Genomic DNA, 18,482 nt, shown 5'->3' with positions numbered 1-18,482 from the left:
TTGTGTTTTTGACATGTGAGACACGGAAGAATTGGGCCCTCAGGGAACATTCACCATCTTAGCTGGCTTTAATAAGCAGCATAAACACCCTTTGAATTAAGGACATGTCACAGGTGGGCTGGAAAGAAATATAGAAAGGACTTACCCCTGGTTTCTGCTGTGAAGGTTTACATGAGCGCTCCTAGAAAGCCAAGGGTGTAAGTGTAAGGCTGCTCTAATTTACATTAGCCTTTAAATCCAGACTGCAGAGAGAACAAATATGGCTTCTGGCCATCTTTGCTCCAACTTCCCCGCCCTTAACAGATAATAATACTTCTTTGCTTCAAAGTGTTTACTTATGGAGTAAATCTTCTTGAGCACGTAGCATTTGATGTATAGGTTTTTGAGATTAAAATGTGCTTTTTAGGGCAGAGACTATGTACTTAGCCTGTCTTTTATAGCAGCCTTGCACATCAGTAGCTCTGGGTAAAAATAAATACAGTGTATACCATATATTGTTCATATAGTTATTTTTACACATATATACAACCCTGCAAATGTACATATATATGAGAAGGAGAGAAATACAGAGAAAGATAAAAAATATATTAATATCTAGATATAGTGAACTAATGGGCAGGACATAGATTTTTGCACTTGGTATTTCATTTATTCAACTTTGGATGACTCTGTCTTGGAAAGTGATCATTTTGGCTTCTATTTCTTTATTTGCATTACAGTGCACACCTGGTAGAAAGGATATTTAAGCAGTGAAGGACTTGAAGCATTAGTAATTAATAGGTGCCATTATGCTAACTCTCATGCAAGTTTAGGACATCTTAGATGCTAGATAAGAGATGGATAATTTGAAGTAATTTTCCTGTAATCATGCCAATCACTTCAGCAAAGTAGTTATTAAATGAAACAGTATTATGATGAATTATAGGACATCTATTGAATATCTTTTCTTATCATCTACTTAAAGTGCCTGATGCTGAAAAGAGGCAAACATGTGAATGCTCCTTCCCAGTAAAATATGCACACTTCTCACTGTAAATAATAGTTTGTTTAGCAAACCTTGCTTTTTTAATGAGGCCTAGAGACACATCTGTACTAGTCTCATACACTTTTCTGCTCCAGAAGATCATCTAGTTTTACTTTTTCTTTAAAGGCAGGTATTAGCAAGAATGAGTCACCACTGATGACAAGGAATTTTTCTAGTTCAAATTTGCTGAAGTGATTAAATATTATTTATCTAATTAAATGCTCAAAACAGATCATTATTGAAAGGAATAAATTTAGTGGATTTGTTGAGCAGTGTTAGCTGAAATGTAACTGCACATCATTTGACTTTTTAACATTTTATTATATCTAATAAGTCTTTCTGTGCTTAATTAAATCAACTTATTTTTTACAGATAATTTAACATGATTTTATTTCAGCTACAGACTTTGCATCAGATATGTAGAAAGCCCACTGTACACCCAAATTAAGCTTGTGCTACTCAGGTTTTGTGCTGTACTTTTGCCTCTCTAGATGCTACTGATGCCCAGATTATTTTTTAGTGCTTTCTTATCTTTTACTGGAGAAAGGTTACTCATTTGTTAATCTATTTTAAATACTACAGTAAAAAAATTACACCATATGGTCATAAAACATTTAATAATTCTGTCACATGTAACAAGTTCTGAAAATCAACTTTTTTCTTGGCATTGGACTTTGCATCATGTCATAAAAAGCCAAATAAGAAAGTAAGATTAATTCTACTCATGGCTGCCCCAGCAACTTAATCTTCATCTATGTGGATGAAGATAGCAGTGGACCTGCTAGTGAGCATAAAGCTTACATTTTTTTCCAGGGTACACTGTATCTTCATAGCTTTACATGTTGTTCAAAGACTTTTGAATCTGGTTTTGTTGTTCTATTAAAAAAATTCATTGGCTTCATCCTTTGAAAACTTCTGAGAGATTTTGTCTCTTTGCTGAACAGTATTCCACCATGGGGGTAGGCTACGGTAGGAGGTGAGAAATTCAGTCATTCTGCCAGTGATTGCAGTTAGTTTGAATCAATGTCACTCCTTTGACACCACTAGGTTTACACCTGGACCACACTGGCACCTGTGGGATCAAAACCAGACTGAGGACTTCTCTATAGTGACTAAAAAAGGCATTTTATGGCTTTTGGTCAGCCTGCTCACTGGCAAGCCATTTCCACTGAGTTTTTTTTAGAGACACTGTCCCTCCAAAATCTAAATGAAGAGAGCAAAGTTCAGAGTGATTATATGTGGGGTTTTGATAGATGATTGTCTCATATGAATATCTATTTTTCACTCCAAAATACCTGCATGTTTTTCAGAAAAGCTTAGGAATGTTTTTAAAGCCAGTCCTGAAGCACAGTGAATTTCTGCATAGTGCATAGTAACAGGTTTTATCAGTGATATCAATTTTTAACTTAAATAAAAATAAAACAGTAGTTTTAAGCTCTTATGTGAAGGACTGCACAAAGATACATTTTTGACCACGTATATGTAACACATTATTATTCCTGTGGCGACTACAAATAACCGCTTGTGCATATAGAGAAAACTGCCCAACACTTGGGCTTAAATTCCCCAGAGTAACTGTTCATGATCACAAATTTGGCTAAAGGATTTTTTTCATTATCCTCAAACATTTCCTTTCACCTCCAACCTCTAGGCAGAGCCATCGCTTTCCCTTTAGAACCGGGAAAATAAAGCCATGGGGCCATCGGGGCTGGCTGTGCCTGACCCCGAGGGTCCTTCTGTCAATCACTGCCTCCCCATCCCTTGCTCTCTTTCACACCAGGCAGCTGTACCCATCGCTGTCAACCAGGTAACAACCAGCAAACAATAGAGGCCTGAATGCCTGGTCTAGACACTCTTTTAGCCACTTATTTGCTGCTCTTGGCAGCTGTTGAAGCATAAATAAGCAGTTTGTAATCAGAAAGCTGACATCATTGCAGCTCAGCTGAGAGGGGGAATTGTTGCTGTGCACTGAGCTGCTTTCCTCCCTTTCCCCACCCCCCCACCCCCCCCCACTCTGGCCCAGCCCCCTCCCTCCTTCATTTTGTGACACAGATCCTGGGGTGGGGATGCAGATTTCTGCTGGGCTAAGCTGGCTTTTCTTTTTATTTCTAGACTACAATGAAGTAGGTGGCAGAAAATGGCTTGCATGAAGCAATGTACTTTGCAACTATCAAAATCGAAAAGAAAAAGAAAAAACAGAGATAACATGGCAGATCTCATCTGCAAATAAATAGTGGAATTCTGTCCTATGCATTCAGAAAGTATCTCAAGCTTCACAAATATTTTGAATTTGAAAAAAAGTATTTCACTAGATTGACCATAAACTGGGCAAATGGGAAGAAAAAGTTTTCCTGTCCTAATTGGTATTTTAACACTTTACTTTTCTTTTTCACCCTCTGGAAGTGGAGAGGAGGTAAAAAAAGCCTTACCAGAGCTGAGCAAACTTAGTAACAAACTCTGTTTGGTGCCAGTGAGCCTCTGTTTCTGCGTTCAAAATGCCCGACTATGCATCTCCCATCACTGCAAACATTTGTTGTTCGAGTACATTTCATACACTTTTAACACTTCTCTTTTTTTCTACTTTGGGGCTCCATCGTAAACAAGTTCACTAGACAAATTTGACACAATATTTGAAACTCAAGCTGGGTTCCTCAGGCAGGATTGGTGGGGTGAGACACGTGGCACTGCCGCTGCTCCCTGACTGGGGGAAAACGACAGCATATCCAGTGCAAATATTTGCACATGCAAATTTAGAATTCATTTTCCACAAACACTCACATGTATGACTTTCAAATTAGCTTTCTGTGAGCATTCATGCTGCTAAGAAACTCTAGTTCAAATATTCATAGAAAGTGAACATAAAAGGGCCACAGGTTTAGGTGATTCCTTTTTTTCTTTAAAGAAAACAGCCACCAGTGAATATTCATGCCAGTCTTTGCAATATTTGTCCAGTTCTGTTGTTTTCTGGCCATCCTCCTTTAATGCTGAGAGCCAATTGATGTTCATGTGGTATGAAAACAGCAATGACAGATTATGCTGCCTCAAATGTATAGTTAAAGCATGAACTTTATAATCTGCAGGGCATTTACTGTTCCTTATTGATGGGAAGCTAAAGCACAGTGTGTAACCTTTACAGTATATAATCCATACCAAGTCTCAAATGTTCTCCCCACATTTCATGTGGTCTGTTCTGGTATGACTGTGGCAAAAATGGGAAAGAGGCAAAGGCTTGTTGTGTACACTTTATGCATGCCATGAGGAAGGAAGTTGAGCTTTCTTATTCTTGTGGAGCAGAGCACACCTTCCGCCAGTGATACGTCAAAGTCTGATACGACTGCCTGTTGGTACAAGAAGAGAAGGTGAATGCCAGTGTCTGTGGGGTTCACAAACTATCTGAAATATCTTCAGGTAGCTCTGTCTGTCTCTGATTTGACCAGGAAAGAAGGCCATTTTCAACAAAAATATTGACTTTGTATCTCCCAAAGGCTTTCTAGTATTAGTTTGCTCTAAGTAGCTCATGATTTAGAGTACAAAGGCATTTCCAGAATGCATGTTTAACAAAATGACATAGCAGATAATTGAAATTTATTTGCAATTTTCAAACTACAATAAACACAATTCTCCTTTTCTTTCATTAATAATCGCACGGCTAATGCATAACAATCCCTCTGCAGCTTTTACAAGCAAACTTGAGCTGCTGTGTTGTAATAGCTGGAAAAGTTAATGTAGCTTGAACAAGGTTCCTAATTGTCCCTGTCTCTGTCATATTTGTCTACTTGAATGGTCCTAAATACCACAGCGATTAATTACTACAGAGCAGGTATTACAAGATGTTATCATCCTTCCCCAACTGTCTGGGTGAATGGAGAGAGGCAGTAGATTGTTGCAGTGTTTCATCTTTGCACTTCCTGTAAGGCACTTTAACCAGAAGATTTAATGTGTCAAAGTTAACTGCGTTCTTGTGCAGATATTCACATTCTAATTAAAGATTAAGAACGTAGTACATTACACTGTGATTTGTCATACATGGCTTGTTAAATAGGAAACCTACCGGGATTCCCTAACATTTTATAAACATTATTCAGGGCTTTTAATGTGGGCAAAGGAAAAGATTATTCTGCTGCTTTGCAGAGTAGGAGGCAGGTCACTTTTCTCCCACCTCCCCCATCCTGCCCAAGGTCCCCCACCCCCCCCACGTCCCCCCCAAGTAAATAAATAAATAAAGAAGAAAACTCAGGTGGTTTTCAAACTGGAATTCTGTTGAGATGTCTTTAAACTATTTATCTTCCCAATGTGCACGTGTGCACATGAATATATATATGTATAATATATATATATATTAATTATTTTTTGGCATTTTTCAACTCTTGCTGTCAGCTATGTAAACTGAGGTAGAAAGTCTTTGTTTGAATTACGGTAGCAAAGGAAGGAAGAAAGATGAAACAGTTTTTCAATATGCAGAATGTGCTTTCAGATGATTCTAGCTATGCTGTGTGGCGTACCACTTCCAGTATTAGTAGCAGAGGACTGGTTCACATTCTTTGATTGCCTGAGGAATAAATTAATGAGGTTACTAGAGACACTGAACATTTGCATATTCACGGATGCTTATTAGGTATAAAGTGAATGCCAGGTGCATTGAATTTTGGGAATACTAGCTTTGTATTTGGTCTCTACTTTTAAAGCAATCACATCTTTCTTTTTCCCTAAAGTAGGAAGTTCTGCAAGAAAAAAATAAAATAAATAAAAAAACCCCTCAACATTTATAAAAATATTAACATGCAAAAACCACATTAATTCAGTAAAAATGAAGCTTCATGGTAAGATATGCATCAGAATAAATATGATACAGCACAAGGCTAGGGAATATCCAAACATCTTGTTTGGAACAACATTTAGGATGACTACAAATATAAAAACAGTTGTTCCAAGACATAGGGAGAGCAAGTGTTATCTTTTCCACTGTGCTCCTTATGGATTTCTAGCTTTAGATAGCATTAGAAGAACTCATTATGAAGTGACCTTCCATAATGTCCAATACTTAATTTTAAAACAGCAATATTCTAGCACATTTTGTTACAGCAAGTCTCAAACACTGCCTGCATAGTACAGGAGACAGAATTACAACATTTTCTTGCCTGTTTCTCCAAAGAGTATCTGCACAAGGTTTCATTGTTGTCAGTGACTTCCGTCATTGCTGTGTGAAAGCACATTGTGTGAATGATTTGCACAGTATCTCATTATTGCTGCAAGTTTTTATCTGTGCTGGTTTTGGGGGATCTTGCATTTTTGCATTCTGAAAGATTTTGTGGTGTTTGGGTTTTCGGAGGGTTTTCCTTCCCTTCTTTGGTTGTCCATATGCTATAGAGCACATTATTAGCACTGCTCGTTTCAGGAGAGAAATATCTATAAATTGAAAACATGTACTGTTTGTGCTGCCTTTTGCTTGTCTTTTACAGTGTAAGCATCAAACATGTACATTTGTACAGACTACAGGCTTACATGGTCTGCACACAAATCAATACAAACGCACATGCCCTCACAGGTGTGCACTTACAAAATTTTTGGTATCACCTAGTTCCAAGTAGCTGGTGTAGCAAAACCAAGCCATGATAAGTGTTTTCTATGGATAATAATACATATCTACAAACAGGCTCCATTCTGCCCCCTTGTTTCACAGAATACTGTGCTCAACTTCCCTTTCCTGGATGTTGCACTGTGTTGATCACTGCCCTGCCTCTGCAAATCCTATTTGAAAATCTCATTTGCAGCATAACTGACAACAAAGGCATTACATGGTGTATGCCCTGCATATTCAGCAGACTATTCCTTGCCTTTGTTAGTTATTTCTAACTTCTAATGAAAATACTGTGTCATCAGTTGATGATCTTTTTTATTTATTAATAGTCTGTAAAATTAAGTGTGTCTAATCAAAGAAAGGATCCTTTCTTAAAAGTGCAAGGTGGAATGCATTAGATCAGTGGCACAAAAAGCAGATGTTCTTTACTGCAGTAGGCCTTTCTTTGGGTACTCTAGGAAACAGGACTTAAACAAAACATTAAATTGAAGAAGATTTTGAGGTGCAAGCAAACCCAGCCACTGCAAGACACAGAAATCTTCTTTAGATATACATTTTATCTGCATTTTTTTCTAAACTGTAATTCTGCTCTCTGATTAAAAAAAAATTAGAAAAATTATTTGATATTTCATTCTCTCAGGGCAGCTTCTGAATAATTACATGCAAAAATGATCTATTATATATTTATTGTAAATAGTATTGCAGAGCACAGTTGTACATTTTTCAGGAAGGTCATTTTTTAAAATGTCCATTGTAGCTGCTTCACTAACGTCCAGGGGGGTTTGTCATCCACACGGCACAGATTTTTTTGATTATGTAGATTTTTTTTCCCCCCTCTATTGCAGTTTCATATGCAAAGCATGCATCAGCCACATTCATGCTATCTCCTAAAGCAGTCATTCTGAAACCCAATCTGGGGACAGTGCAGACTAAATAAAATTTCATTTTGATTTGGCCTCCTGCTGAGAATGGGACTGCTTTGTTTCAGCCGACAGAACCAGCAAGCCAGAAAGGTATGTCCTGTTTTGCATGGCTGATGGTGTGACTTGAGGATCACAATCAGGCCGTTCATGCTCTCAGGGCTCGGCATCTCATCCACATCCTGTACCATCCTTCTGTTTTCCTTGCCATTTGCTTTCCTTCTGTGCCGCCTGCCGTCTACCTGCAGGGCAAAGCTATGGCAGACTCTCACACTATTGTTTACTTTGGCATATGTTTAATAGCTGCATGGCTGTTTCAGGGTAGGGTTTGCCTATTTTTTTTCTCCTTTCCCCCTTTCCCCCCGCCCCCTTCCCCCTTCGCCTTTGTTTTTTTCCCTTCCCTATCCACATCCACTTTCCTTATTTTCTAGGTGTTGAATACACAAATACTGACTTAATGGAAAATTATGTAAGTACCGATTGCAATGCTTCGGAGATTTTGCTAGGAGATCTGTAATGCAGAATTTTATTGCAAATATGAGGAAACATTTAACAGCTTTGAAGGACTTCAGTTTTCATACTCCTTTAGAGCTGTTTAAGCAGAAAAACAGTCACACATTACAGTTAGAAGAGAAAAAAATAAACAAAAACACTCCTAGAAAGGCTTTTGGCTGCTTTGCTATCTTTGCTTGCTTTATAGTTACAGCTGCAGCATTTGGCATAGGGAATATCAGTAAATATTTCTATCTCTAAATATTGGTATTTATCTTAAAACCTGTTTGCATTGCAAGAGAGAGTGCACAATATTCTTCTTGCTGTTGCTGTCCCATCTTTCAGAGGAGGTGTTGGCATTGGGGAATGACCTCTGTTTTAGCCTCTGGAGCATCTTTTGGACAGGGCAACAGGACCTCCGAAAAACTCCTTACAATGCAAACTTACTCCTTAAAGGTGTATTTCTCTGATATGCCTGGTCTGTGAATATTCTTTTGGGGAAAAAGAAATTTTTCATAAGAAATAAAATTAGCATAAAATTTGTCTCAGACAAAGAGGAAATTTTAATTTCGATTACTGTGTATTTTACTAGGGACCATATCCTCTTTTCTTAGTAAGGCAGACTACAATTATAACTCCAAAGAAAAAATCATTCCTTCACAAAACTGAAATAAACAAAAAACTAAACCAAACAAAAAAGTAACATATGTTATAGACCACTGACATGATTTGGAAATTTATATCTTCATGGTGATTTATAAACACGAAATTATTATTATTTTGTATAGCCTGCATTTGTGGTAGGTGATAGTGGTACCAGCAGGTTATTCAACCAAGTCTTAAGGAATGTAGATGGTCAATTATAACACTCTTTGCTCAGTTTAGCAAGTTTTGTTCCCAAATTTTATACATTACTTCAACTCTACAACTTTCATCTGTTTCTGACCCTGAGATAGCCAGGGGTGAAGGCTCTTGGCATAACCATGTGGAGCTTTGTATGGCAGAGTTTTGTGATTTGAAAATTCACTTACTTCCTATCTTCCTTAATTTAAAAAAATAATAAATAAATAAAGTAGATTGGGGAGTAAAGGCTAATCCAACTGCAGTTTTGAGTAAGAGAGAGGTAAAATAAAGGACTCACTGGCCTCCTTATAAAGGAGGGTAGACCAAATTTAAGTTTCAGCTATGTACATTCACTTTGGTAAACTCCAACAGGATTTCCTGAATGTGGCAGGATCTAGTGCTTCATTTCTTTCATTCAGAGATATTTAAAAAGCAAAATTTACTTTAAGAACATTTTAAAGAAGCTGTCTATAGTGATCTCACATTTTCTTTAAGAAATTTGATGCTGTATGGAAACTATAAAGAGGCTAAATTTATAAGAAACAAGAACTGCAGCTTTTTAAAAGAATGCAGTAAGGAAAATGATCAGTTCTGTGGGATTTTGCTTAGTATCTCTAATAATCCTGCTTCACCTCTCAGGTATCATTGAGAGATATTGTCCAAGTTACAAACTGCATTTTAATCAGAGTTCATAAAAATTACTTCCAACTTTACATTTACCATCATTTCATTTTAAAAATTAAATACAAGATTTAAGAGAAACTAAATTCAGTATTTTGTAACAGCATAAGTTAGTTTGTTTATGTCAGAACTCAGTCCTGACAAGCTTTTTGTTACATAAAGAGTATTTTATATTATGTTGATAGCTGCACTGAAAAAAAATAGATTAAATAAACGGTGACACATTTATCTCTTGGAAACGCACAACATTTTTATATAAAATACTCAAGAAAATTAACAGAAATATTGTTATTTTCAGGGATGAACTTTAAAAGAGTGATGTTCATTACAGTAAGGTAAAATAATCTTAGCTCCAGAATGTGCTTACCATTCTGGATACTTTTTTTATTAATTACACAACCATTGCATTTATCTAGGAATTAAATCAAACTTTATTCCAGTACTCTTAGGAGTTCTGAGTTCCTTTTTTAGGTAGGTTTATTAGAGCTGTATCTTGCAGTCATATCCTGGATAAGTAAAAGAGTGAGTGGGTTTTGGAAGTTAGTTTTGTATTTGTCACTTCTACAGAAAGAAAACTAAAAAAAATATTACCCCCAAGTCCTGAAACAAAGACTTCATTCTTTGACAGACTTCTAAGGCTGTCTTCAGTGGATTTCTCAAAATTCCTCTTTATTTATATTTGTGTGCTTAAGAAATGAATCAGATCAAAAATCCCAACCTAGATACCTCTAGCACACTACAATTGAAAACAAACACACAAAAAAAAACCAAGCAAAAAACCTCCAAAGAAACCCAAGATACTTGGACCCATAGAATATTTATTTATGTGGGGTATTTTTAATGCAAAAGACTTAATCATTCCCAGTTCTTTCCCTTTTTCTGTCACTTTTTTTGCTTTACCTGAATGAGGTGACATGACTGAGATGTCATATCCATGCCCAGAATCCCATGGAGAAAACAGATCATCTCAAACAGAGAATGTATATATCAGATTGGGAATTTGATAAACACACTTAGGAGACAAGCGCCTACTTGTAATCATATATATGCATACCTGTATGTAAATTAGCCACATGATGCTGTCTGTAGCCACGTGATTAGCCATATGTATGCAGGTATAAGTGTGTATGTACAGATCCAGAGAAAGAGATGAAGAACACTGTCAACAGGGTCCCTGGGGCCCACTAATGTCATATGGGCAGATACTGTTACTTTGACCATACAGAAGACAAAAACCTGCATGATCAGTGCATTCCCTGATCTCTAGCCTATCTGAATTTCTCAGAAACTCCACACCTGATTGTCTTAGGAAATTCTCCTGTAACAAATTCCTGGTTGTCTGATGTTAACATCTGCTTAAAAACTTGATGAGGTCTATAGGATCCCAGACATGAAGATTTGACTGCAGGATTAGGGCCTAAACATTTGGCAGTAGCCCTTTGGGCAGGCCACTACAGACTAACTAGCAACCCTTTGGAAAAACCTTTCAGAAATCTGTTGTAACCCTGGACTTGGAATCTACCATCAGAATTAATGGACAACTCATTCTCCTTCAAATCAAACTCATACTGATGTTCTTGCTTTATACATCTGATTTGACTAACACCAATAAAATAGGTCTAAAAAACTGGTAAAAGATATTATAAAATTACGTATCAAAGAACAATTGACTAGCAACAGTTACTATAAAATTATGGATCAAAGGAAAGCACTAATATCCTGTCAGCAAGTATGAGCACAGGAACCCATTGTGTTCACAGTCTTAAAGGGGTGAGGAGTAGAATTACTCTAGTTTGGGATATTTTTTACCCAATCTCCTTAGAAATAAAAATTCAAAAAAATCAAAGTTAGATTTTTATTTTAAAAAGAGAAAAGTTAATCATAGGCTTACTGCTCAAGTTCACTAAGTCCAACAGTATGTTATAAGAATCAACTTAGCCTTTCATTTGATAATGTTTCAGGCTTTCAGAAAGTTACCTTTCTTATTCACAAAAAAACCCACAAAGCAGGGGTTTTCTTGGCTTTCAGGAGGTATTCTGTGGTATAAGAAGGTATTTTTTTTCCAATTATTATTTTAAATAGAAATTTAATAAAGCAAGCTAAGTAGATGGTCAAATGTCTGAATCTAAACAGAAAATGAGCTTTGGACCAAAGCTAAAAAAGCAGAAACAACAAGCTGGCATTAACTTTGTAAAGGAGTAGAAGCAAAACCAAAAAGCTCAGCCCAGCAGCTACTAGGAAATCTAGTATTTCCTGAGTGGTGAAAGAAGGAAGTTTGGAAACTAAAAAGAAAAGTGACCAGAAAATCTTGTTGTTTGTACCACTGAATATTCTGAGTTAGAAAGGAGCCACAAGGATCATAAACTCCAGCTCTTAAGAGAATGGCCTATAACAGGGTTTGAACACACATTATTAGCACCAGGCTCTAATCAGCTGAGCTAATCTCAGGGTCTCTCTAATCATACATACACCAGTGGGTTTTCTACCACGGGGATAACTTTGTCAGAAAAATGCTACACGCAGGAAAACCGCTTATAAGAAGTGCAGTTTGACACATACTCAAAGAATAGAAGTTTGAAGTACTGGCAATGCACATCTTGAAATATTTTCTAAAAAAAAATGCTTGTTGGCCTCCCATGTAACAGGGAACATAAATGTGTCAAGATTTTTTTGATTATATTTTTTAAAATAGACTGTGTATTAGTTAACTATTTATCAGTCTTCTTTTATCAAAGGTTGAAGAAGTACTTTTGCCTCTGAAATTAGGGGTAGATAGAAGAAAGTACTACTGAATGTCTAATGAATATTATATAGCAGAGAAATGGACTACAGATTGATAAAAGCACCCTCTCCCTCATTAAGTGTTCTTTACCCTATGGGGGAGGAGAAGGTTAAGTTATAGCAGCATTATGTCCTCACAATAAAAATACACTTAATCTCCTAGAGTTTACTGCAATTGGTTATTCATTGCATATAATTTTCTTTATTTTTGAAATAAATAAGTCCCTCTACCAGCTGTCTGACAAAGGCAAGAATGAAACATTCTGAAAATAAACTTTTGGAATCATTTGTATTCAATGGGAAAATTCCACTAGTAAAATAGTATTCATTAAAATTTTCCAGTGATGGACAAATCTCAGAAAATTCAGAAGGCTGGTTCAAACAAGTATAACAATATCAATGTGTGTCCACAGTGTTTCAAAATTCAGTCTCTATCATCATTCTATCCAGGAACCTCCAAATAAGCAAATTTTTTTGTGTTCTTTAATGATATCTAGATTTCCTTCTGTTCCCTTCGGAGGTTCCTTTACTTTACCAAGCAGAACAAGGTTTGTTTATGGGTGACACACTACATTTTAGAGGAAATCAATTAATACTCCAATCCATTTTTCTTTCAGGAGTAACCAACAAAATCTTGATGCAGGGAGCAGCTGTGGGATGTCAGGAAGTACTAGGAAACACTTTCTTCCACAGGTTTGTTTGAGGTTTTGTTTTTCTTTTTTTCTTTCTCTCTCCCCAGCTCTTACCTCTGTGGAGGTAAGAAAAGAGGATTCTTGCACTTTAAAATTGGAACAAGAGTAATGCCACTGGAAGATTTACAGCATCCTCACAATCTCTTCTTATTTGAAATGGGAAATCCAAAGTAAATCAAAATAAGGAACTTCAAAAGCAAAAAAAAAAAAAACCAACAAAATAACAGACATAGGAAAAACAAAACCCAAAGGATATGCCTAAATTAAATACACCACTACATCAATTCTATTGGTCATACTGTAAATGATAAATAGGTTTTCATCTAATGGGACTGAAAACTAGGAGCTACTTTTTAGTAGGTTATTGGCGGAGAAGAGATCTGGGTTTTGTCGTTCTTTTTCTCTCTCTCTGTCTTTTTTTTTTTTAAGGGTTTCAGTTAAGGTCCAAATTTGCACATTAGGGAGGTAAGACAAAAAGGCTAAAAGCTGTCTTAGGAGGATAGCTAAAAGGTCAAAATAGATCTGGGTGTTAGCAGGTTAACAATGATAACTCACCTAAGGTCCCTTAAAATAGAAGGGAAAGAAGCACATCAGTATTGAAGAGCAAGGGGACCAGAAGAAAATTCTAAAGATCCCCATAATTAACTGGCAGAGGGTCAGATGAACACTTATTAAAATGCAACAAAGCACAACGGGGTGTCTCAAAGATGGAGTTTCAGTCTTAGCTGTGAATATCTTCAGGCCTGCCATGTCATTTTAATAAGTAATTTTCTCTATGTACTATCTCTGAAAATTTGGGGGGAATATTTATGTTAAAGGGTTAAGAGGACAGTTTATAGACAATTCAGGGAACAGGCCTTCTTAGAAAGTATAGGAAAAATGACATCATGATGATATTGTAAGATGCATCTGCTATTTGAATGCTGTGAGATAACTACATCCATTTACCTTCCAGTTTCAAAGGCAACAGTAAGTCTTCATTAAGAAATAGTGTGCTCCCAGTGCAATAGCCCTACTTTACCCTAATGCTGCTAAATACTACATGTTGTCAACTCCTCTTTTTACAGCATGAATACAACACTCTCTAGCTGCCTCTCTCAAATAATTTTGTTACGGGAAAAATATTTTACTTCACAACTTACCAACATTGACTCTCACTGCACTCCAATCCAAAACTGTATGTCCTGGCAGTAAATGTAGATCAACTATCCTGAGAAAGGGATTTAAAGCTTTCTTGGCCATAAATATTGCTTGTTAGCACAAAGGGAGGATATCTGCCTTTTAAACCTTAAAGTTCATCTAATTCTATAAAATGTTAACACCTTTTTAATTTGGCTAATGTGTTTTAGTTTTGAGTTAAAAAGTATTGCTGGAGTTGGTTGAATAAAGATAACTGAAAGTGGAGAGAGCTGTGGGGACCTCTGAGACATGAGAGATCTGAAGGGGTCAGGACAAAGGTAGGGCAGGAGGACAATAAATACTTCCTCACCTTCAATAACAGAGGGAAAATTGCTCCTCATTTCCTAACACTCAGACATGTTTTATGCTATAAGTTTATTATATTGGTTAATGAAAGTTTTCTGAGTGGAGTATAACCCAGGGTATGTTCTTACTTCAGGATTTACAAATGCTTTCTTATATCATAATATGTTAACAAAACAGGACAACATTTGAGTAGCTGATCTGACTGAAGTCCTCAATGACACTGTTTCAGTGTAAGTTTGTTAGTGTACTTAAGTCTGGCAAGGTTTTGTTCTTCCCAGGTGTATTTTGAAGTGCAGTACTATCTAATGCTCACATGTGGGAGGGGATTTTTGGTTTCTTTCTTTTTTTGCCTTTAGTAAGTAAGATTACATCATCTTGGATTTTGTAATTCCTTCATAAATTATTTTAAGTTTTCTTTGCATATGTGCATACCCCCACGCACATGTTTACCACTTGGAGGACAAGTTGGATAAAGCAAAAGTGTAATATCACACCTCCGCTCTCCCAAATGAAGGACTGGCCATCAGTGGATACCCAAAGTGCTATGTATTCCCTGGAACACAAAGAACAAAATGTTCCATAGACAACTGTCAATAATCCAGCCTCAAATACTCACTGCAGGGTGACTCCTAAGTCTCCTGCAGTCATGGCTCAAGCAGCAGTGTTGTGGTGCACTGACAAAAAGGACCAGAGTCTTACAAAACCCTACCCCACCAATCTGTTATGTTGAAAGGCATTCGTTAAACCCTGTCCCCAAATATGTAACCTCAGCCCATGATAAATGCAATGTGGGGTTTTATAGTGGGAAAAGCAGGGTTTGTAGGTTGTTTATAACTGACTGAATTTTGGTTCAGTGAAAGAGGAAGCAGATTAGGAGATTAGAACAAAAGGAGAGAAACAGTCATGAGAAGGGTCCCAGGACAAAGCAGAGACAAAAGTCCTTGGAACATAGAATTGATTATGTGGATTAAAAATAAAGCAATCTAGTAAAGGTAAACTTTTGCTTATATGATCAAGGGGATAAAAATATTTGCAATATTTCCACCCTGTGTTCACCAAAGGTTATACTGCATTCTTTCCAGTCACTACTTAAAGGCTACAGTTCTTCCAAACCTGAGTATTTGAGGATCCACTTGAACCAGAGATTCACAAACACCTGTCTGAATTTCACCTCTTCTCTGTATCACTTGTATGTTTGCTGTTCAAAACAGAGATACTCTCCTCACCCTTCTTCTGTCTGTGAGTCCTTCTCATCTTCATTCAAGGTCCTCTAAGAAGGGTGCAATAAATAAGCAAGAGGAAAGAGACAAGTCCTTGCGTGATTCTTCTCAGAGCATGGGTATGGTTACAGCATAAGGCCTATGAAAGCAACACAATGAATGTTGTTTTCATAGGCATTGTGCTTCATGTGGATAGACTGGATATCATGTCAATTTATTCTGATATTGCAAAAGCACATCAGAAAACAAGATGATCTTAACATGGAGGGGTTTCTGAATTTACTATTGCAATAAATGTACCTTCTTAGTCGAGATTATGGAAAGTCTGCCAGTTTTATGTGCAACCCTAGTGCAAGACAATCTTACCTTACTTCCTTGAGCAGGGATACAGGTTTCCTCGAATACTTTCACAGTTTCCCCAACTCTCTAGTTGTATTCTACCTTCGAATGAGACAATGGGAACATTCTTTATGCTACTTTCATCAAATCTCTCATTCTCTCCTAATCCTCTGCAGGTTCTCATCAGTCTCTCAACTCAAGATTTATTTATACATGTTAGTTTTCACTGATCCTACCCCACTTTTTGCCAAGATTTTCTTTGTACAGTGACCAAGGCTGCCTTTGATAGTTCTATGAAAAGCCATTATGCATTTTAGAAATTCAAATTCAGTGGTATCATAGGCCTGTAGAAAACCTGTTAAGTTCAGATTTCCTTAAGCAATACTCAGGGACACTAATCATTTGCTCAGTATTTCCAGGCATTTACAATTCAGATAGAGCAATGAGTTACCATCCAGAAACCCTGGATAAACAGCCTCTGCTTATCCAGAAGTTATCTGTATAGTAGATGAACTGTAGACCCAGTGATCCTAGATGCACTTGTTACACCATACATGGACCACATACCCTCAAAGACATGATAGCCTTACTTCACTCTCCCAGCCAATCCACAACTTTCGTGTGAAGAGCAGGCAACTCTTAAATGAACCTGTTCCTCTAGCCCAGGCTTACTCATTGAAAGAGAAAAACTAAAACATGTGAGCCATGCCATGTGGCAGGTGAAGGGCACTAAAGCTAAGCAGAAATCCTGGCTAAGTACAAGTCTTCCATAAGTTATGCTTTCCCTGGAAAGTTCCTTTCTCTCAGCCATTTTCCACTTCTGTAGTCTCTGTTCCACTCCACAGAAGAATTCAAAGCACTGTTTGTCTTTCAAGCCAGAGAGTAGACCTCAGTGCAGACTCTCAATAACTGATTTGTCATAGCACAACAGAACCCTTCCTCTGAGGGTTCAAGTTCCGTCCTTTTCCCTGGAGCACAAATTCACCACCATCCTAACCCGACTACCACCTATTCAGTCTGCAGTAAGGTACTTCCCAATAGGTGCTTGTAAGCAGAAGGAGAACAATCCTGGGAAAGTAATCCTGTAGGCTTGGCTACTTCACAGGAGGAAATTTCCAGACAGAATTAATTGTGTAGTCCTCTTCCTGTCAGTAGAGCAGGATTCCTTCAGCAATAGGTTATTACCTTCCCACACTGAAATGAAGGTGAATATTTTCAGAAGATCCATTAAGCTTGCTTTTCATTCATGGCTTCCACACATTAAGTGGCTGGTCTCTATATCTCTTATGCAAACAAACCATTTCTGACTATCTGTACATTTTACACAGTACAACTTAGAAACACAGGAAACAGGACTCTCTTCATCAGTTAGTCCATGTAAATGGCAGGACCCTAAATGTGCCTGAAATACATCTGCATGGCTTGTTCTTGAAATCTCCCTGTCTCCTCAGGTGAAGTGAGTGTTCTTCTCCAGTGCTTAAATTTCCTTTGAATTACATTTTTTTTCTTAATGTCTAACCCAAATCCCTCTCGCTGTGACTCAAAGCTAGTACTTCTTGTCCTATCCACATTGGGCTTGTCATACAGATTATTCTCTTTCTCTTACACATCTCTTAGCTGCTATCATTTCTCTCTCAGTCTTCTTTATTTTTAGATCGAATAACTATGATACTCTCATCCTTCTTATTTTCTGATCATTCTCATTCTCTTCTGACCTCTGCTTTCCAAATAGTCCACATGTGCTTTTAAGGACAGCAGTCAAAAGTGGACATACTACAACACTGGAAGTGTCACTGGTTACAAGCAGAACTCAGACCACGGTTTTGTTCTTCCCTAGTAAAGGGGTCTTTTATTTAGTTTAATCCACAGTGCATCTGCTCTTTTTGCCGTAAAGGGTTGCTATCTAATAGCAGTTAGATTTTTAACACACTGTTTAGGCAGTTCAGTAATGGCTTTTTAGCATTTTTAGCATTTTAAATGCTCTCCAAGCAGTTCTTGCAGAACTTTGTAATCATTAGCATTCACAACACAACTGTAAGGAAGAGAAATATTATTGTCCCCATTTTTCCCGATGAAGAGGCTGCAGGTCTGCAAAATGTGTTTTGCAAAGACATATTTTTTCCTTCTGCCTTGTGAGAAGAAAAGGCATTGTTGGATTGCACAAGATTCTGCAGTGTTTGAATTCTCCTTCCACAAAACATGATTATTCAATGAGGGTGTTCATAGTGCAGATTTCCAAGCCAAGTCTGTCTTCTTAAGGGCTCTCAAAGGTGCTTAACTGTAAGCTCATATGATTAATATTTTGTTCATTTCTGCATTTTCCATTTAAGTACCTAAGTTTTGGTCTTTTATGTGCTACTTTGCCAAATTCTTTTTTCCCTCTTGGGACAGTTGGTCAAGGAGGAAGACAGGATGGCAGCTGGAGAA

General features: G+C 37.2%; 1 long non-coding RNA gene across 1 annotated transcript; it reads left to right on the top strand.

The window, feature by feature from the left end:
* Positions 1–7,573: 7,573 nt before the first annotated feature.
* On the top strand, positions 7,574–13,031 carry LOC139678777 (uncharacterized). Its single transcript, XR_011699106.1, has 3 exons — positions 7,574–7,615; positions 7,954–7,991; positions 12,937–13,031. It is a non-coding gene; the product is annotated as an uncharacterized lncRNA (long non-coding RNA).
* Positions 13,032–18,482: the final 5,451 nt, after the last annotated feature.

This window comes from Pithys albifrons, chromosome 1 (genome assembly GCF_047495875.1).
Source record: "Pithys albifrons albifrons isolate INPA30051 chromosome 1, PitAlb_v1, whole genome shotgun sequence".
NCBI lineage: Eukaryota > Metazoa > Chordata > Aves > Passeriformes > Thamnophilidae > Pithys > Pithys albifrons.
The sequence above is the reverse complement of the archived record's forward strand: the minus strand, read 5'-3'. Positions and strand labels throughout refer to the sequence as shown.